Source organism: Piliocolobus tephrosceles, chromosome 18 (genome assembly GCF_002776525.5).
Source record: "Piliocolobus tephrosceles isolate RC106 chromosome 18, ASM277652v3, whole genome shotgun sequence".
Taxonomy (NCBI): Eukaryota; Metazoa; Chordata; class Mammalia; order Primates; family Cercopithecidae; genus Piliocolobus; species Piliocolobus tephrosceles.
In genome coordinates this window covers 44,569,858-44,591,541 of record NC_045451.1, presented here as the reverse complement: position 1 = coordinate 44,591,541, position 21,684 = coordinate 44,569,858, and positions in this window count along the sequence as shown.

Genomic DNA, 21,684 nt, shown 5'->3' with positions numbered 1-21,684 from the left:
AATTTAAGACTCGCCTATGGGGTCCAACCACTCAATTAGGGCAGGCATTAATGACAGTGGCTGCTTCTACAGTGTGTTGCAGGAGGCAGCAGCACGTCCCCAGTCCAGGAGCCGTTCATTCCTCCACAACGGCCGCCTTCAGGATTTCTTTATCAGGTAGCACCTTGGTAGTCAATACCAGGGTAAACATCAGACAACATTGACTTGAGGACAATGGGCTAGGCCTTGAAAAAATGGGGCAGGTAGGGGAGCAGGGCACCAGGATGGAGGAAGGGGCAGCTAATGGTCAAACTGAAGGCAACAAAGAACATTTTCTCCAGTTTTGATATTTTGCCAAAGGTGACCCCTGCAGTCCATCCCATCCCCTCTGCAGGGCTTCAACCACCTACTCTAATTTTCTAATAATATGAATAGCTACTCTTTATGGAGCACCACCTCTTGAGATGGAGTATTTTTTTTATTCCTTCTTCACAAATGAATGAATGGAGGCTCAGGGAGGTTAATGATCTTTTCAAGGTGGTACAGCCAATGGGTGGTGGAGCTGGTATTAAATCCAAGCATGATCTCAAAACTGTTGTTCTTTACCACAGTCATTTTTTCCTACTGAACTCTCTCTCTCTGGTGCACTCTCTCTCTTGCACTTTCTGTCTCCTTTTCTGTTCTGAACCTGGTACCGACATGAATTTTAAGCTAGGTTAAGATTACTGATCTGTCTGGACCATTCATTTGCTTCCATTAAGAGTCAGGCAGGAAGAGTGGCAGGAATAACCTGGTATACATTTTACGAAAACCCCACAAGCTTTGAACACTCTGATTCTGTTCAATCTTTTCTCTCCCTCCTGTTCTTGGCAACTGTCCCTTAAGCCCGTCTGTTCTCTGCCTCTAATATATTATGCTGATATTTTATTACCAAACAATTACATCCACTAATTTGAAAAGGAAACGAGCAGGAAATTGCAATTATAAGAGTAAAAGCAATGCTCTTTTATTTCTCCCCTTTATGCATACGAAATATGGTTTGTCATTGCTGCAAAACAGACTTTTCTCCTCTTCCATGGCTCTTCACTGCCTTGTCTTTAATAATTGAGCAGAAAGCAGAGTAATAATTAGATTCCTGATACCAGGGGAGATATCATAGATTTGCAGCATGTGGAGGCTCAGCTTGGAGCCATGGGGCCCACAACCATGCCTCCATGGGAGAAAGCATACTTCAGGCTGTTTCACTTGAGTACCTTCCAGAGCCTTCTGTACATCCATGGTCTTCCATGTAGATTAAATATTTGCTCACAATTATTGTTTCCTTTCTGCCTTTGCCATGCTTTCCCACCCCACTGACTCTGGGCTTGGCTAAGACTTCTTTTGGTCAATGGAATACGAGTAGATGTGATGTACAGCTCATTTGTACTACACCAAAGCTTTCAATGTGCCTGCAATATTTAGCCCTTCTTCTCTTGAGCAACACTCAGGATGGTGGCTGCTCCATCTAGGTCCCTGAGTGATTACGCTGCACAGAAACACCCTGCTGACTCCTGATAGATATGTAGTGAGAGCAAGAAATAAACGTTTGCTGTTTTAAGCCACTGAGATTTGGAGCTGTTTTTAAATCACAGCATAGCCCAGCCCATCCTGACTGATACATCTGTGATCTCATTTGACTCTCATTATGACCATGGGATAGAGAAAAGGCTGATCACTCTGGGTGGTGTCGAGGAAAAAGCGTGTGATGTGGAATCAAAGGGACCTGGGTAAGAAGGCTTTTCCCATCATTGCTGGCTGTGCAGGCTTATCCAAAACAACTCAATCTCTCTGAAATCCTTTTTCTTTATCTGTAACATGAGAATAATAAAACTTACCTTGAAGATCCCTGTGGATCAGAGTCAATGTATGCCAAAGGTCCTGTGTAGAACCCATCACAGAATAAGCAACTAATACAAGATAGTTGTTTTTTTTTAAATTAGTATTTTATTTATTTTTATTTTATTTTAATTATCACTCTGTCACTCAGGCTGGAGTGCAGTGGCGCCCTCTCGACTCACTGCAGCCTCTGCCTCCCAGGTGCAAGCAATTCCCCAGGCTCAGCCTTCTGAGTAGCTGGGACTACAGGCGTGTGCCATTACACCCCGCTAATTTTTGTAACTTTCGTATTTTCAGTAGAAATGGGATTTCACCATATTGGCCAGGCTGGTCTCTAACTCTTGACCTCCAGTGATTCACCTGCCTCGGCCTCCCAAAGCGCTGGGATTACAAGTGTGAGCCACCGTGCCCGGCCAAAAATTAGTATTTTAAAATCTCTTTTTGACATTATTTCCATTGAACATATGGGAATGCTGAGCCTAAATCTGTTGCGGGGACCTGCCTAGGCAAATTAAATAACAGAGCTGGAATACAAGTTTTGATTTTCAGACTTTGTGTCCAGAGCTTTCTCCCTGGACTAATAAGTATTGCCTGAGTTCCACACTCTGGAACTGTGCTAAGGAGGCCGGAGGGTTGGGGGGCAAGTGTTAAGAATGAAAACATTGCTTCTCCGAGGAGTGCAAAGTCTACATAGTGAGATAAGCTAAATAACAGAGTTAGTTCCAAAGAAGCAGCTGGTTTTTTAAAGGCACACAATATTCTGATTTTCTAAACTTTGAATGTATAAGAGTCACCTATGTAGCTTATTCAAAGGCAGACTCCTTGGTCCTGCCCTAGAGTTTCCACTTTAATACTATCCCGTGTTAATCAGAACAGAGTGGGCTTTGGCACCAGGCTCCCTGGGTTCAAATCCCTCCTCTGGCACCTACAAATTAATTACACAATCTTGGGCAAGTTATCTAACCTCCCTGGGCCTTGGTTTCTTCATTTGTGAGATGGGGGTAACATTACCGGTTGTCTTATATTACAGTGAAGATTAAGTTAGGTAAAACGGCTAAAAGACATGGCACTTAGTAGACACTCAGTAGGTGCTATCCATTAGTATTCTGATGCAGGATTTCTAAAAACTGTGAGTCTGGGAACTTCCTTAAGGAATGGCCCAGGACAACCCTTTTCTTTGGTGTCCTAAGTGAGTACCCTTTTATGGGGTTTCTTGAGACAATGGCCTCAACCCTTGTGGTGCCTACGGGGGAATTCCAATCATGGAGGCTTTGACTGTGGAGGCATAGTTGAGACCAGCAGTACATCATGATGACTTTTAAATCATATGTATGCTGCAGGCTTCTGCTCACCCATGCAAAGGTTTGTCCCTGGTAGAAGATGTCCATGAGCAAACTTCATTTGGGAACCATCTCTGGCTGTCAGATGGGCAACAATCCAGAGAGGTGCCTGGTTCTTTGTGCCCTGAGGCTGAGTCAGGCAGGATCTGTCTCAGTGGAAATGTTTCACTTATTGCTATTGTCCTGTGCCAAATGCCTCATTTTGCCCCTTGTTAATCATATGATATTAGCGTCCATAAGAGTCACATTTACCAGGAGAGAGGTTTTCTCCTTCTTCTTTTTAAATGTCTTTGAATAATTCATGTCCAATTTAGAAGGATTAAATATGGTGTGTTCTCTCACTCCAGCAAGAGCTGGAGGTGAAAATCTGGTTTCTCAGACTGCAGGGGCCAGGCTGCTGGGCTCCCCGATTCAGCCTCTCTTCACTGCTAAGAACTGTTCGACTCAAGGCCTTCTGGCCTATTTCTCACTGTTGTCTCACTTGCCTATACGGGCTGTCCAGTTTTTCTTACTTTTCAAGACCCACTCCTGCCACCTTCTGAGGAACCCTTAGCAAGCCATCCTCCCATACCCGCAGAGATAGGGAGCCTAGGCCATGGGAAGGCAGACTGGATCTTCTTTGGGAAGTACAGGGTCTGGAGCTGGGAGGGCTGCGCATTCCCCGAGCGAGAAGACTGCTGCCACATATGTTCTGCTATGGGCCCAGAAGGAGCTAAGGGACAATGCGAAGTAGGCTTCTCTGACCAGTCTGCCTACCTGTGCTCAAATTCTGGCTCTACAACTCCTTGCAGGTGGTGACCTTAGCCAATAACTTCATTTCTCTATTGCTTCAGCATCCCGATCCATACAGGAAGATTGAGAACAAGCCCTTCTCATAGTGTTGTCCTGAGGATGTAACACAGGAAATATAGAAACATAGCAACATGGAAAACATACATAGAAACCACTTAGAACAGGGTCTGTCTGACATTTGATAATCTCTCAATTAACATTAGTGGTTATTATTATGCATCCCTTAGATCAGAATTTGAAGTTTATAATGAGGTATAGGTTTTATTGTATTTTATTTGTTCAATTAAAAATTAATTTTAATTATATAAGGAATTCATGAATACATTCTCCTTGTAAAAAATTAAAACATTACAGTGGAAACTAAATATCATTTGACTACCCCCATTGCCAAGCTCCCTAGCAGTTATCCATTTTCAGTTTGGTATGCAGCTTTCTATGATTTTTAAAAAGACATATATATGTACATATATGTACTTGTAAAAATCATACAATATATAAATGTCTATTATAAATGATATCACACATGTATGCATTTTTTACTCAACATTGTATCTTAGAGATTATTTTATTTTAGAACATAGAGATACACTATATTCGTTTTAACAGGTTTATGCTAGTCTATATTATAAGGATACCACATTTAATTTAGCCATTGTTTAAAATTTCACCAGTGCTGCCATAAATATCCTTGTAGATGTCTTAATATATGAATATATCTTAAAGATTCCTCAAGGATTGTCATTTTGCTCATTTTTTAAAGTTCTTGTACAACACAGCTTCACCATCCATTTATACTACCAAATTTAATTTTGCCAATCTAAGCAGTGTCAAAGAATATGCAATTTTATTGATGTTTTAATTTGAATTTTCCTTATTCCTTAATCCTAATAAAGTTGAGCCTCTATATATTTATTGCCTACTGGTATTTTTTCTTTTGTGAATGACCTGTTTGGTTTGCTGCCTGTTGTTTTATTGAGTTAATTTCCTTTTTCTCACTTTTTTTTTTTTGAGTTTTAAAAATATGTAATTTGGACAGTAATCTGTGTTATATTTGGTGACATTAATTTCTTCCATCCATTGTTTGTTTTTTGTCCTATGCATGTGCTTAATTTTGATTTAGCCCATTTATATTACCCTGTTCCTTGATGACTTTTGCTTTTCTATCCTATTTATAAGAAGACTCTCCTTATCTTCAACATCATAAACGCAGTTTTCAATATTCTCTTCTATTTTTAAAAAGTATTAAGTCTTTCATCCATCTGGGCCTTATTTTAGTAAATGATGTAAAGTAAGATCTAATTTTATGCACTAGTCATTGAGCTAAGAGCTTTATGTGCGTGATCTCAGTCACTCACACTATCCGAAAAGTTTGGCACGCTCACATCCATCTTCCGGATGAGGAAACAAACTGAGAGAGATGCAGTCATTTGCCTCAAGGTCCCAAAGGTCAACATAGAGCAGTCACCTGAAATGACGTCCACCACTGAGATGACCCAGGTCTGTGTGTACCCAAATGCCTCCTCTGGAGTTCCCTGCAGGTTGAACATAGACTGACCACAATAAGAGGAGGAATTTGGACCAAGTAGGGAAGAGCCTCTCTCATGTAGGAACTGAAATTACTGAGCATCTCTGAAGACCAGGGAGACAAGCTCCAAAGCAGGCAGCTGACCTCTGAAAAGGACAAAGAATCCCACAGTCTCAGCACCACCACTCAAATGTATCAGCTTTGGGCACCGCTAACTCTAGGCTATGAAAACTTCTTTGGGTGCATCCAACCCAGACAGGTCTTGCACCTCACTGAGTAGAACACCAGTCCAGGCTTGGCTCCTCTCTCTTTACAGCAGCAGGGGGCCAGCAGGCTGCGAGCACAAGCTCTGCTTCATTACCCATTTCTGCTGGGCCCCTGACTGGGGAGGCTAAGTATGGGGTGGGGGTGTTCCAAGGGTCAACAAAAGGAGGAGGATGAAGGGAAAAGCCGGCCAGCTGAGAGGACAAGCTCTTTCTGCTATTACTCTGCCCATCACACAGCCCCCCCACCCACTCTCCTGTATGGGCTGGAAGCCTGGCCCAATTGTTGCATCTTTCCCCAAAGAAGTGTGTGAAACAAACACTTAGAATGCAGAGCGGTGGCTCCAGGCACCCTCGGCATTTACTATAAATCACAGAGACAGGAGAGATATGAGTCCCCACCTGCAGAATCACTGAAGCAGCTACTCTGGGCATATCTTACCTGAAAACGGTTTTCCTGCTTCCTCCACAGCCCATCGGGGTTTGGGGGCCAAACACAGAGAAGCTATTCCCTGGGGCAGCATTCTTGAGTCCTGGAAAAGTGTTTTTGATATGATCCTGACATCAAGACCCTCTTAAATGCTGGCATTTTCTGACCTTCCTTAGAAATATTTTCCCCTGAAACCATGCCTTCCATGCCCGCCCTCATGTCCTGTGGTTTTTTTTTTTTTTTTTTTTTTTTAATGTTCTGCCCTGATTATGTGTGTTTATTATCTTCTTCCCACTAATAGACGTTAAGCTCCTTAAGGAAGGACTGGTCTTCTTTGTGGGAGATCAGTAAATTCTTTTTAATTTCTTTTTAAAAAGGTACAAGGAAAAAATTCAATCTTCTTTTTCTTAATAGATCTTTTCTCCAAATCAGCTGCTTTCTTCTCTCTGCTCAGAACAGAATGTAGTCATTCCCCTATTTAAGCCTTTATTCAGGCCATTCTCCCCATCTGGGATGCCCTTTCTTCTCTGAGTTGATGTTTAGACTCTCAGTTGTGTTGCTCAAGCTGCCCTTGATATGCTCATTTTAACTGCGTGTCGTATGCTATGTAATGGGAGGAGAAAGAAGAAGTGGCCCTTTCTGCTGGGCTTCCCCTGAGTCTCCCTCTTGGCCCTAGAGCTGACCTTGCGTGTCCCAGCCATGGAAGAGGCTGTGCACAGCAGCTCAGCAGGCCTGTGCTCCAGACCAGTCAGTTCTGCCCTCTGCTCTTCATACCCAATCCCATCATCATCAGGCAGGTGACACCCTCTAGACGCCCCTACTCAAGCACAGATGCTGCTTGGAAGGGATGGGGAGGCTCACTGGGCCCAGGCTGTCAGCACATCAGCCCACATCAGTTAATCAGACTAACTCGTGTGTTCTGTTGGCTTTGTCACCTCATGGTGGGCAGTTTCCTACCCAGATCCCCCAGCTTTCCTTCCTCGAACCCAAATTCACATGATAGAGCTTGTCCCCATGCAATTTGGATTTAGCAGACATCTCTACTGGTGGATTAGTGGGAGAAAAGCAACATTTCCTTTACTAAAATGTATTGAATTTTAAAAGATTAAAACATGATTTCCCTCCCTCCACCTGCCTCAGTGAAGGTGTCTTCCCCTTAGATAAATGTTGGGCTTATTGATTAGTGGATTATACATGTTGGTTTCTTGAGGTCATCAGGCAAGGACACACCTGGATGCCCTTTATAGGGCGCCATAATTTCCAGTGTTTACTGCAAAGAGGTGGATTATCTGCAGGAAAGGGGAACTTCGAGTGGGCTGGGCCTCTCTTGCCTTGCTCCCTTGGCCGTGGAGCTGGTGAGGGTCACAGTGAACTTGAATTAGGCCCCATGTGGTGGGCTCTGTTGCCTCACACCAGCATCCTGTTTTGTTAGGCTATCCCAGTGGTGCCAAACCTCTTAGCTTATTTTGCTTATTTTACCCTGAGTCTGGTTATGTTCCAGTTTGGGCAGAATGTGGGTAAGATGTGTGTGTGCCCAGCCTGGCTGTGAATGTGGTAGTGAGCGAGAGTCTCCCCAGGACAGCCTGGCTCAGTGGCAGGTGCAGGTGGTCAAGGTTCAGCTTCTCTCTGACCCTTGTGGGCAGTCTTCAGCATTGCCAGCCCTGAGGGATGTAGGTTTATGTCAGAGGGAGAGGTGGTTTCCTTGTCAATTCCCTGCAGGATTACTTTAGGCAGAGTCCATTTATTTTCCGTACCTGCATGAAAGATCGGATGGGAAAATGTGGCATAGGGTGTAGTTTTACAACAGGGCAGATAGAGACAAACTCTGCTGGGGGAATGGAGGGAGATTTCAGGGGTTTGGGAGGTTTGAGAGTGAGTAAGAATTTGCCGAGGACAGAACTGGAAGACCACATGACCATTGAGGGCACGTTTTGTCCCCAGAAGAGAGCTGAGATGGTAAAAGGGCAGAGGCATCTGGGGAAGAGATGGGAGGTGGGGGTGGGGCAGTGAAGGGCCATCAGGCTTTAGTGACACACAAAACCTTGAGTGTGACCAGGAATTTGGATTTCTGTCTATAATAGGGAGCGCCCTTCTGAAGGCAGTATAGGTTGGTTTGATGTAGAAAACCCACTTAGGAGGCTGGAGTGATGAAACTGGATTGCATTTTTCCAGGAAGAAGACCTCCTGGAGAAGAAGGTGGGTGAGTGAAGGCAACAAGCAATTGACACAGATCGAGCATCTACACTGGGTAGCTTTGTGTGCGGCTCTCTCAGGGCTTGCGGTCATCTATAGAGGAGCCCAGCAAGTGAAGAGTTTTCTAAATCAAACCAACTTATACTGCCTTCAGAAGGGCACTCCCTTTTGTAGACAGAAATCCAAACAGAGTTCCAGCATAAAGAGGAGTCCAGCTGCACAGCAATGACTTCTTCAGTCGCCTTTGGTTCCTTGTTGAGGGAGGGTCTGTGGTCACTGAGGGCCAAGGGCCATAGCTCTCAGGTTTCGGAAGTGGCCCCTTGAAGAAGCCTGTGGGAAGTGAATTGCAGCTGTGATTCAGTTCAGGTCAACCAGGAGTTTCAGAGTTCATGATAAGCCCAGGACACCCTCTTTCCTGGGGGTCAGCTGAGGCAGTAGAGACTGCACACCTGCACTGGGGGGCCCATCCTCTGTGCAGGGGAAACAGCCCACATGCCCGGGACTTTAATAGGATGGCAGTGTTGCTTAGACTCCCAGGCAGTGCTGTCTAGGTGGGAAATGGGCTAGGACAGGGATAGGTGAGATCTGAAGAGGTAGAGAGCACAAAATGCAGGCATCTCTCAAAAGAAACACATCCAAATGGTTTTGCAGGTACCATTAGCTAATGTGGTTGAGTGTCTTTAGGTGTAGAATTATGTAAGGAGTACTGAAGGCAGGTCAAGACCAAAGTGAAATAGTGCCCTTGCTTTCTTGGGGCCCATTGCCATGGAAGACACGATCACTCATTCATTCATCCCACAAATACTGAACTCTCACCATGAGCTGGCTCTGCACTAGATGTGGGGACACAACCCTAAAAGGGAGGGAGGCATAGCAAACTAATATAGTGAAGGGGATAATCTGTATTGGTTTGAAAGGGATAAACTCTCTAAATAATATCTGTGAGGTCTTAGGAGGCTGGAGTGATGAAACTGGATTGCGTTTTTCCAGGAAGAAGACCTCCTTGAGAAGAAGATGGGTGAGTGAAGGCAACAAGCAATTGACATGGATCAAGCATCTATACCGGGTACCTTTGTGTGGCTCTCTTGGGGCTTGTGGCTGGCTGTAGGGGAGCCCAGTAAGCGAAGGGATACTTGTCATACACCATGATGAGAGTGACAGTCACACATAAAATAGTGCTGGGAAGAAGGGAGGAGGGAAGGAGGGAGAGGAAAAGGAAGGAAGGACTCATTAAGAGACCATCGGTGGACTGTGTGTGTTTGTGTGTGTGTGTGTGTGTGTGTGTGTATGTTATAGGGAGGGGCTGCCTCAGGGGACCCGGAGGGACCCTGTGTTTCTGTTAGTCTCTGTGATGTTGACACTGAAGCCATGAACACACAAAGATCACAGACAGAAGGAGGAAGAGCTCTGGCTCTAGTTCCTGTGAGCTACTATGTGTTTCAGAAAAAGCATTAGGGAAGTAGGGAAATGGCTTTTTGATGCTGCTGCTGCATAAACAGGCTTCCCAGGTACAGGCGAATTTTAATGTGATGTTAAAAGACAAAGACAGAAGAGTTGAAGTGCTCAGCCTTTCAGGCCTCTGTGTTGCCTCCTGAAAACCCATCTCGTGGAAGTAGACCCAGGAAAGGAACCCACCTGGTGGCAACTCCTGGGGGTTGAGGGGCAGGTTGGAGGAGGGGAAGGCAGGAAGGACATGCTGACCACTTAGGTCTCTGGCATCACACAGGGAACTCTTGGCCAATCCTCCAGGGAAATTCCTAGAGGCTGAGGCCTGGGAAACCAGCTTCCTAAAGGGCACCCTGTACCTCAGGTTCTGATTTTTCATTCAGTTTACATAGCCTGTTTGCAGAGCCATCTTAAATATCCTTGCAGTGCATCTGGGGCAAAGCTTAGGGCTGCCAGCAAGGTCTCCCTGCTCCGTGCCTCTGCCCATCATTCTGTCTTGGCTCTGTGAAAGGCTGCCCGAGGTATTTTTCTTGCTTGGTTTAAACATTATATCATTTGGGTTAAACATCACCCTCTTTGGGACCCTCCTTAAGTCTAATTTATGCATTGTTTTTTTCTGGGAAGGCTTCTAGAACTACCCTACCTTCTGCCTTGGGGCTCCCAGGGCTCTATGGGAAACATGATTACTGCACTAAATAGGCAGTCCTATAGGGGTATGCTGACTGAAATGCTGCAGCCTGAGCCCCTCATCCCTCCACATATATTATAGTTTCTCTGCCGAGGCAACCAGTGCCTGTGCCCACCCTGCCTGTGGGCTCTGAAGGCTGGCATGGGCCCTACTCCTCACTGGGACCCTGAGCCATCCTCAGTTGGTGCTGGCTTAAGGCCCCAGCACAGAAAACACATTCCGATTTGTCTCCATAGAGTAACTATGCTTACTGCACACCTTTCATTCCTAATAGGGAGGATGAAAACAAGCATGGATGCATAGGAACATATTGGATTCCTAAGGATTGGGGTGATAGAGACAGTGAGGGAATGAATTAGAGAAGGGGTGGGGATCATCAACCTGATTTGCTTTCTAATTTTATAACCCTGTTGTGCCTCCCTGAATAGCCACGGTAAACACAATCCCCTGGTGGTGGCAAGGGCTTTGTGTCTAAGAACTGGAAAACTACCAAAGGGACTCTTCCCCAGAATCTCTTCCCTGGAGATCCATTCACCTCACAATCCAGAGAATGTCAGTCTTCATGGGATGCTGAGATAGCTGACTCGATTCCCCACCCCCTCAACCCCCATCCAACCCAGAGAACTCAGTCCTGAAAAACAAAAGCATCAAGGTTTCGGGGGAATCTAACTGTACGCACTGGTCACATGTCAGGGGGATGCAAAGATTCTTTTTCCTATTAATTTCCATTGTGATTTTAGAGACATTCTATAAATGTATTAGACCCCCAGCTCCTTAAAAAGGTAAGAGAATGTAAGTTATTAATTGCATACCCCATATCCAGTATAGTGCTTGGCACATAGTAAGTACTCAATAAATGATTTTTGTTATTTGTGGTTAAATTTATAGTATCTCAGTGGGCTCTGGAATTAGATGGGCCCATATGTGTACAGAAGATACTGTGGGGAGCACATTCCAGTAGATGAAAAATGTAGTGTTCAGAGGGTGTGACTGTTCAAGCAAGCAGCCCAAGGGGGAACCACTGTGAGGAAGCTCACAGTCCCCACGTGTTTGTGCATCTTGCACTGTTCTTAGCACTCTGCATGTGCTAGCTCCTTTCCTCCTCTCTGCCGACCTGGGAGGCACGTGGTACTCATCTTTCTTTTACAGATGAGGAAGCCAAGGCAGAGTAAAGCAATGACATTCCCAGGTAACACAGCTGGTAAATGGTTCTGGGACCTCACCCCAGGCTAGCTGATTGGAGGGTTCATGCCCTTAACAACTCCCTTCTATTGCTTCTCTGCAGAGCATGGCCCTAACAATGGGCAGTGTGAAACTGAGGAACACAGCAGGAAGCCGATTTAGGCAAACTCAGCAGACAAGCATGGGGTTAGTCAACACAAGGGCCATCTCCGTGACTGGCCACTGGGGTCTGGAGCAGGGAAGGTCTGGATACTGGATTGACGATTGAGACAGGGATTCATGCATGAGAGCAAGACAAGAAGGCAATGGCCAGAATCAAGCAAGAGAGCTCCCAGGGCTCAACGTCTGGTTCATACTAAAGCTCACGGTGCTGAGTCCCAGGGTCTTATAATACACTTCTGAAATACTCCTTCTCTAAGCTCAGTGTTGGCTAAATTCTAGGGCAAGGCTGAACATCAGTCTCAGAATGTTTTCTTAAACATGGGAACTGCCTGAATAAGGGTATGGAAAAAAGCAGAAACCATCCAACCTTATCCAATGCACAGACTTGCTCTGTTCCCTTACAGTGAATGCATTCTCTTTAGGCCCACCCTGTTTTTTCACACCATCCAACTGGAGCCAGTGTTTATTTCCAAGGTTGTGTTATATGATGGGGAAAAGTTCTCTGGAGGAAAATTCTGGGGCTCATTAAACAGTGGGTAGAAGAGGAGGAGAGAATGAGAGAGGGAAGTAAAGAGAAAATTATAGCAGGATGATGTTTTCTTTTCCTGTAGGAAAGAACCTAAAATAATTGCAAATCCTGTTTAGAGCATTTTTATTTTTCACACTTCATTCCTGTTTATGCAAAGGAATGGGTTAGGAGATTGCGTTCTTAGGGGGAAACTCTCCCTAGGAAATACATTGTTGTGTCCACAGGACTTTTTAGGTCATTGAGGGAATGAGTTGGAAACCAGTATTTATTTACAGTGGAAGATGATTGACTAGAAGTTCCTCCCATTCCCCTTTGCTTTTAAAACACTTTGTGTTTATGATATTTATTTGGACAAATTGATTGGCCTCCTTTTGAGTGTAACTGAGAAACCTAGGAATGCTTATCTAAGATTGCTTAGTGCAAACGCAGGCTGGGGAATACTCCCTGATTATTTGCTGGGGGACTTATGGTGAAATAAGAAAGGGAATAGTGGCCAATACTGTCAAGCAGGCAGCTTTTGCAGGCAACAGGCCTTCTACAAGTCCAGCTTTTTCTTTGAAGTGACTAATGCCTTAATTCTCTCTTAACAACCATTAATCAAACCAACCCATAGGACACAACTTCAATAGCAAATTGAGCCTAAAGTATAAACAGCATATAATGGTTTTGTTTTCCTGTCTCTTTGGCATTGGCATTTTAACAGAGTCCTTGACTAATACAAGAATGTCCTGGATGGTTGAATTTCAGGAACTGGCCAGAGGCTGGTAGGAGGATTATTATGGGCAGGCTGGCTTTCCTCAACTCTTAATAATACCACCACTCCACACAGAAAAAAACTTCTCTTATGACTGCCCTCTTTTCCTCATAAATCCCTCAATGAGTTTTCTGAGAATGGGCCCAATGGGCTGGCTGTTCTGGAAGGACTTTAATCAGCTTTCTTCACTGATGGACTGGAGGGAAAGGTGAGAGAACGCCAGGGGAACAGTTCTGCAGTTGCTTTCACTGATTTTTCACAAGGGTGAAAGTTTCCTTAGCCCTGTCCTGTGATATCAGCACTTGAGCTGGGAGACTTTGAGAGTGTTTATGAACTTTGGTCTCTGGGAGAAGTGAAAGAATAAACTGGGGAGAGAAATTGAGCGAAAGAAGAGGGGTTTGGAGTTGAGGACTCTGTTAGTTTGCTAGGGCTGCTGTAACAAATACCAGAGAATGGGTGGTTTAAACAAAAGAAATGTGTTTTTCCACCATTCTGGAGTCTGGAAGTCAGAGACCAAGGAGTTGGCAGGTTGATTTCTTCTGAGGCCTCTCTCCTTGGCTTATAGATGGCCATCTTCTCTCTGTGTCTTCACATGGTTATCCTTCTGTACATAATAACGTCCTCTTCTTGTAAGGACACCCATCACATTGGATTAGGGCCTACCCTAGTGACCTCATTTCTACTTAATTAAAGGTCCTATCTCCAAATACAGACACATTTCAAGGTACTTGAGTGGGATGAGGACTTCAACATACAAAATTTGTGAGGATGCAATTGAGACATAACAAGGAGTGAATTTGGGGAAGCTTCTGCAACCAGAGGTCATGTACGTCCTTCTATTCGTAGGGGAGCCAGCTCTTGGCTACAGAGCATAGACACTAGACATCCAGTACCATAGACATTAGAAATCACTGAGGAGAGGCTCTAAGGCCCATATATTTTTCCATTGGTTTTCCAACTTGGCTGCTTATTAAAATCACCAGGAAGTTTTAAAAAACACTGATGCTTAGACACCCACCCTTTGAGACCCTGATTCAATTGGTATGAGATGGGGACCAGGGATAGTAATTTTCAAAAACTTCTCGGGAGATTTTAATGTGCCACCAGTATAAAAGAAACTAGAGGCTAGAGAAGCTTGGTGACTTGTCCAGGATCAGAAAACACATGTAGACTAGTGCACAGGGCTCCTGACTTGGGTTCTATGGCTCTTCTGCTAGTACATTTCTTTCCATTTCTGAAATACTGATATTCCATCAAGTTTCCTGTGATGGATGTCATGGTGCCCCAGACTCCCTGGCCAGCACTGAAGCACTCCTTCCCCCCACTGTTAGGGGCATTAGTATACTGGTCCACCGTGTAGAGACTGCTGGATGAAGATGTATGAAGACAGGATAATTCTGAAGGGCCCTTTCACCTCCAGAGCTCCCTGTAGTCACTGCATTGCAATTCAACTACTCTGTTTGCCCAATCCTCCTTCTCCCACTCCTGTCAGGGGAACTTGTGGATTCCAAAAACACCCTCCAACAAATTCCTGCTGCCAGTTTTAATCTCAGAGTCTGCTTTCTGGGAAACATGACCCATAAAAGTTTCTTCCTGTTCATAATTCTTTTGTGAGAAATTAAGAGTGCTTGCCTTGTTGGGTTCTGTGCTAGGTGCTTGGAATATGAAGAGAAATAAAACCCAGTTTCTACTTAAGTGGTTTGCCATCCAGCAGAGGTGCTGGTCAACAGCCGCCTCCAATGCCCTGTCTGAGCTGCTGTAATAGCAATGTAAAAGTGGTATGGGAGCACGGAAGAGGGGGATGCTGATGTCCTGGCTAAGGAGGTCAGCCAAGGCCACTCTGGTCTATACGTTCTAACTGTTCTAAGTTGGCTGTTTAGGAGGCTGAATCCCTTCTTGAAACAACAGTCACTCTTACTTGCCCCTACCAACTTGTATGTTCCAGATAGTCTTTATTTCACTTTAGGTGGGCTATAGGAGAGAAAGTGTTGAGTAGAGGAGAGACAATAAAGCAAAGAAAAAAGTGCAAGAACCAAGGTATATAGGACATCATGATGGTTAATTTTAGATGTCAACTTGACTGGGTTAAGGCATACTCAGATAGATGGCAAAACATTATTTATCAGGATGCTTGTGAGGTTGTTTTTGGAACACACTTGCATTTAAATCACTGGATTGAGTAAAGAAAATTTGCTCTTGTCAACGTGGGTGGGCATTATCTAATTCGCTGAGGGCCAGATAGAACAAAAAGGCAGAGGAAAGGTGGATTTGCTGTCACTGTTTGAGCTGGGACATCCATCTTTTTCTGCCCTTGGACATTAGAACTCCATGTTCTTGGGCCTTTGGGATTTGGGACTTACACCAGTGGCCCCTCAGTTTCTCAGGCCTTTGGCATCACATGAATTATACCGCCGGGTTTCCTGGTTTTCCAGCTTGCCAACAGCATATGGGACTTCTCTGATTCAATCACGTGAGCCAATTCTCATAATAAATACACTCTTATCTATCACCTATCTGTCTATCATCTATCTATCTATCATCTATCTGTCTATCATCTATCTATCATCTTTCTATCTATCTATCTATCTATCTATCTATCTATCTATCTATCTATCTACCTACCTACCTACCTACCTATCAATCAATCATAGATATCATCTATCTATCTATCCATCTATCCACTTATCCATTCATCCATTCCATTGGTTATGTTTCGCTGGCAAACCTTGAGTAATACAGATACAGTTTGAGAGTTCAGTTTGGGCTTCTCATCTGCGACTCACCCTTCCTTCCCTGGAGGATTTTCACCATCACCACCACCAAGACCAGGTCCCCAGAGATCTCATATTCAGCCCCTTGCACGAAGAAGCTCCAGGATAAGAGCTGACCTGTTAGGGACATAATCTCAGAGTCAATGTGACACCTTCCAAGGGAGACTTTCCCTCTGTGTCTTAAGTGGTAGAAGAGAAAACAGTCATCAACCAGCAACCAGTGGGTGAGGTTTAGGAGCATCCAGTGGGTCCTCCTGATGCTTCTGACACTGGACCTATATAGACCGATGTGTGCAGATGAGGTTATGCAGTCCTGCACCTCCAGACCTGGTGGTGGAGAACAAGTAGGGCGGGGTCTTTGTGACAACTACCCCTCTGTGTGCACTGGCTGAAAAGAGGATGGCCAGTACACCAGTACTTAGGAGGAAGGAGGCCCATAACTCCACTAACCTCAAACAGTCTTGTGCCGCCTGCAGAGCATCCCCTGTGGGCCAAGCCCTGGTGTGCGCCAGACAGAGGGTGCCAGTGAAATAGAAGTGAAGGCCTTAGCCTTCTAGCAGCCTCCCGCTCAGGTGGGTTGACAGGCACATCATCACCAGGTGTCTCAAGTCTGGTGGAAGACAGTCTGCACCCTGGGGAATCTCAGGCCTCCTGGCCTAATTTGAGAAATGTGGTTTCTGCCACAGACCAGTATTTAGCACAAATATACACGTTTAAAAGGCCCGTGAAGAGACACAAATAAGACATTAACATGTGCAAATGGTTACAGCTGAATAGCTAATGTCAGTAGACAGGACAGAGCTGAGAGCAGGATGTCCCAAACACGTGGAGTCAGCCCATCACCCCTCAGCCAAATCAGGTGATGATAAGGGTGGGGGTGCGGGAGGAGCTCCAGGCAGCAGGAGGTACATTGTAGATAAAGCATTAGTTATTAGAAAACCCAGTGTCCTTCCTAATTGCAGGCAGTGAATGCTGTACAATACTGAAAGTGAATACTGTGCAACTGTATGCATATATATGTGAAAGAATGAAAATTACCAAGGGGACATGTTTGAGGGAACTCTAACAGCATTACTCAGGTGTTTTGTATGCATGAGTTTATGATTTGTGAGCATAATTGTGTGTAGAATGTGTGCACGTTTCTATGTGTGTGCTTACACTTGTGGGGGCTTCCTTTCTGTTGGGGGAGGCTGAAGATGCCCATGCGCTAATCATCTAATCTGCTCTTTCTTCTTCCAGGAAGTATTCCCTGTGAACCCATGAGACCTCATCCTTGTGTTGGTCTGGCTGGCTTTCCCTGTGAGATGCAGGTTCCTCCAGAAGAGCTGGAGCTCCATTCCAGCTCTAGACTTCTCCTTGCTTCCAGACTTCAAGATGAGAAGCATTTTTCCAGTCCACAAGTGTTAGAGGACACTGCCAATGATGTGTGTTTTGCCCAGGCTGGACTCAGCTTCTTTGTCTGGGTAAAGGCTAAGTTTTCTTCAAAATAAGAGGAATCTAGAGAAACTGAGACCATTAAGCAAATGTTTAGAAGTAGATGAGAAGGAAAGTTGGAAAACAAAGCACACTTGCTTACAGAGACACTAGGAGATCACCTTAATTAAGAAAGCACCTTAATTTGGGGCAGAAAGGGGTTTATAGAAAGTTGGTTGGAGAGAGTGGAGCTTGAAGTAGAGCTAATTTCCTGAATTCTTGGGTTAAAGACTCCCCATGGCATCCCTCCCCAAAGCAGATAGCAGTAAAAGGAGCAGGTTTGAGCCAGGGAAGCTGATGGTCTGGATGCACAGTGGGCAAAGGACCCTGGGGCCTGGGCAGCCTGCTGCATGGCTCTTTGCTGATGGGCCTGGAGGAGGGAGAAAGCAACAGCACTGGGTGCCCACGCCCGACTCCCAGGGCATTTAAGGTATCTGAAGCGCAGGCAGGACAAGGGGTGTGGAAGATGCAGTCAGCTTTGGTTTCCTCCTGCCTTCACACAACCCTGGCTTTGTCTCTCACCTGGGGCCCCCAACACTAGGGCAGTGATCCTAGTAACTATCACCTGCTCCTCTTCCTGTCCACAGATCCTGAATGCCTGGGCCCCACTCCAAGGCCTTGCTCACACCTTTACATCCACCCAGAGTGCCCTTCACTGCTCTACACTGATTTAAACACCACCCAGTCTCCAAGGCTTGGTTTGAATACCACTTACTCCAGGAAGCCTTTTATGATATCTTCAATTCCCCAGTTCTCTTGGATTCTGGACTCTTCTGATTTTCCTCCTGCTTCACTGCCCATATCTCACTCACTCCTCCTCCCACCCACCCGAATGTTGGAATACCTACAGCATCGTGCTGGGCTCTCTTTTTTCCTTTACAAACACTTCCTCTTTTTGGGGAAATTTCTTTACCTTGTGGTTTTAATTACTAACCTTATATCAGTAAGTCTAAAATTATTCAAGTGTGTACACCTGGCCTTTTCCATGATCTTGAGACTCAGGTACCCAATTGTCTTCTCTTCACCTCTACTTGTTCATCTAATAGGAATCCCAGCCCTCAGATATCCCCAAAGGAGGCTCTGCTTCGTTCTGTAACTTCTTTTCCAAATCTCAGTAAATGGCACCACCACCACCATATACCTAGTTACTCAAGCCAAGCAGAAGCTTAATTCTAATCTATCTCATCCTTCTATTCCCTGGATATCTTTCATTGACAAATCCTACTGACTTTGCTTAAAAACATAGTCTACATTCTTCTAAATTGTTCTCTCTCAACCCAGGGCAGGCGACGATCTTCACAATCAGGAACATTGCAAAATCTTCTTTTCACTCATCCACTTGCCTTCACCTGTTACCTAAATCCACTCTTCACAAAGTCAAATGGTATTTTTAGGACATAAATGAAACCATGCACTCCTCTGCTCAGAACCCTCCAGGGTCTTTCTATTATGCCGAGGATAAGATGCAAATTTCTTATCCTGGCCCACGTAGTTGAGTTTCCTGGGGTCTGGCTCTTGCTGGGTTCTCTGATGTCATCTCTTGTTCTGCTTCCTCGTTTGCTCATCCCACTCCACCTACTGTTTCTCAGAGACCCTGAGGTTGTCCCCACCTTGGTTCCTTGGCACTGGCTGTTTCCTTTGCCTGAGATGCTCTTGCTCTACATCTTCCTAGGGCTGGCTGCTTCCTGTCAGGCAGGTCTCAGATCAGATGTCACTTCCACCAAGAGGCCTTTTCTGACCCTGTTAAAGCAGCTCCTCACTCATCCTCTCTCCTGCACTACCCTGCTTTATTTTCTTCATAGCACTGATGACACCCTGGCACTGTGTTGCCTGTTTGTTGGGTTTATTTTTTATTGTCCATCTCCCCACACCAGCATGGAAACTCTATGAGGACAGAAAGCCCTCCTGACTCACTCCCCAACTCTATCCCAGCCTTTAAAGTGATGCCTGGCCCAGAGCAGGCACACGGCAAGTCTTTACTTAACGTCTAAATAAATAAATGGGCCCCAAAGAGATGCTGTTTGATTTGGAAAGCTTTGATTTCCTTTTTGGGAAACAAGTTCTAGCTGACTACAATTTTTACTCAAAAGGATACAGTTTGTGTATTTTACACAAATAACATGCATTGCAGTTTCTGTCCTTTCCCTAATATTTTGATACAACTATTACTATGTATTATTTATTTGTTATGGAAGAGATGGACCATATCAGGTCTCCATGTTTTTGTTGATAAACTCTCAAGCATTGGGAGATTTATCTCCAATGTGTCTTCCTCTCAGCAGCCTGGCGAAGAGGCAGTGCTGTGCCAGGAAAGAACACCCAGGCAGGACTCCAGGGTGGGGACTGCTAATCTGGCTTTGCCACAAGTGAGTTAAAACCCATTTGAGAGGCCGGGCGCGGTGGCTCAAGCCTGTAATCCCAGCACTTTGGGAGGCCGAGATGGAGGGATCACGAGGTCAGGAGATCGAGACCATCCTGGCTAACACGGTGAAACCCTGTCTCTACTAAAAAATACAAAAAACTAGCCAGGCGAGGTGGCGGGCGCCTGTAGTCCCAGCTACTTGGGAGGCTGAGGCAGGAGAATGGCGTGAACCTGGGAGGCGGAGCTTGCAGTGGGCCGAGATCGCGCCACTGTACTCCAGCCTGGGTGACAGAGCGAGACTCTGTCTCAAACAAACAAACAAACAAACAAACAAACAAACAAACAAAAAAACCCATTTGAGAAAGTCACTTTTCCCAATCTGGTTTTCTAGGCTGCAAGATGAGCTTAATAATTGTAGCCCTTCTGCTCTGATGAGGCAATGGGAAAGAGGAAGGAGATAGTAAGCATGTATATTTAAAGGGAAGGTGGTTGTCACTCTTTTATTTCTTCACTCATTCATCCATCAAATATTTCAGAGCAATGCACTGGGCTAGCTAATGCATGGATGAAAGGATGATGGGATGGGCACTGTTTACCCCTCCCACCCTCACGTGTCTGGTAGGCTTGATGCACACCAATGATGATGGCTAAGAGGTGCAAGGTTACATAAGAGAGGTGCAGCACTGTGCTATGGGGTTCAGAAGTGGGATGGTCTCACCTGGGAGGCTCCTGAGATAGGGGAAGACGTTGCCTTGAGGAAGCCAGAGCTAACCAAAACCAACCCCTCAGGGGTCTGCAGAGTACCCAACCCAGGGGCCAGCACAGCTCCAACAGGCTGCGGACAGTAAGGTGACATCTCCCAGCCAAGGTCATCCTCCATGACCCTTCAGTGTTGAAGCTTGAATTGACCTGACTGGCAGATCCTGAGGCTGTGGAGCAAATATTTCTCCTTTTCGAATAAGACTTTAACATTCACACAGAGACAGAAGAAAAAAAAATACAGGCATTTATTGTCTTATATGTGCTGTTAATTGATTCATTTTGAGCCTTTTTTGCCTTGCCTCAGTGGGGGTTCAGTCTTGTTTTCCCTGGGGGAGCCAGGCTGCAGGAGGGCCTGTAGAGTTGCAGGTTCTTTGGATCTGATCTCACTTACAGCTACTATTTCCAGTAGGCGAAATCTTTTGCTCCAATTAACACCATCTCTGTTGCAGCCCAGTTCCCTCTGTTCTTCTTTCCCTGAGTAAAGCTTTCCAGGCTTAGGGCAGACAAGAGCCCTGAGATCAAGGCTCTTCTGGGAGTTGCTGGAAAAGACCAGAGAGGTAGCTGAGGGTATTTCTGCCAGCGAATCTCCAATTCTATCTTTATGCAATGCACACAGAAAGGGAAGGCATCCCTGAATTCCTTCCATTACAGATTGGAATGGCCTTTGACAAAGAGTTAAGGTGTCAGCATAAAATGAAGGACCAAGTCTCTGGGAAAAAAAAAAGAAAGAAAGAAATGTGACAAAGCTTTATTTTTATTTTTTAAAAAGGAAAGTGCAAGTTCTATTTATTTGGCAAATGGAACGAATGCCGTCTGGAATAACATGACTGCTTTCCTTCTTTTTTGCATAAACAAACTTCTACAACACAGGTGGGAGGAAATCAGGGTGAATTTGTCCCCCTTAGCATTGCCAAATTTAGCAAAGAAAACTACAGAATGTATAGTTAAGTTTGAATTTCAGATAAAGAATAATTTTTAGTATAAGTATATCCCATGTAATATTTGATATTGAAACTAAAAAAATAATTTGCTCTTTATCTAGAATTCAGATTTAGCTGGCTGCTCTGTATCTTATCTGGCAACATTACCTTCCATAGGCCTCAAGTTACCACTGAGCCCACTCAGGAGCTCTGCTTCTGGGGTTGTCCCCTGCCCAGT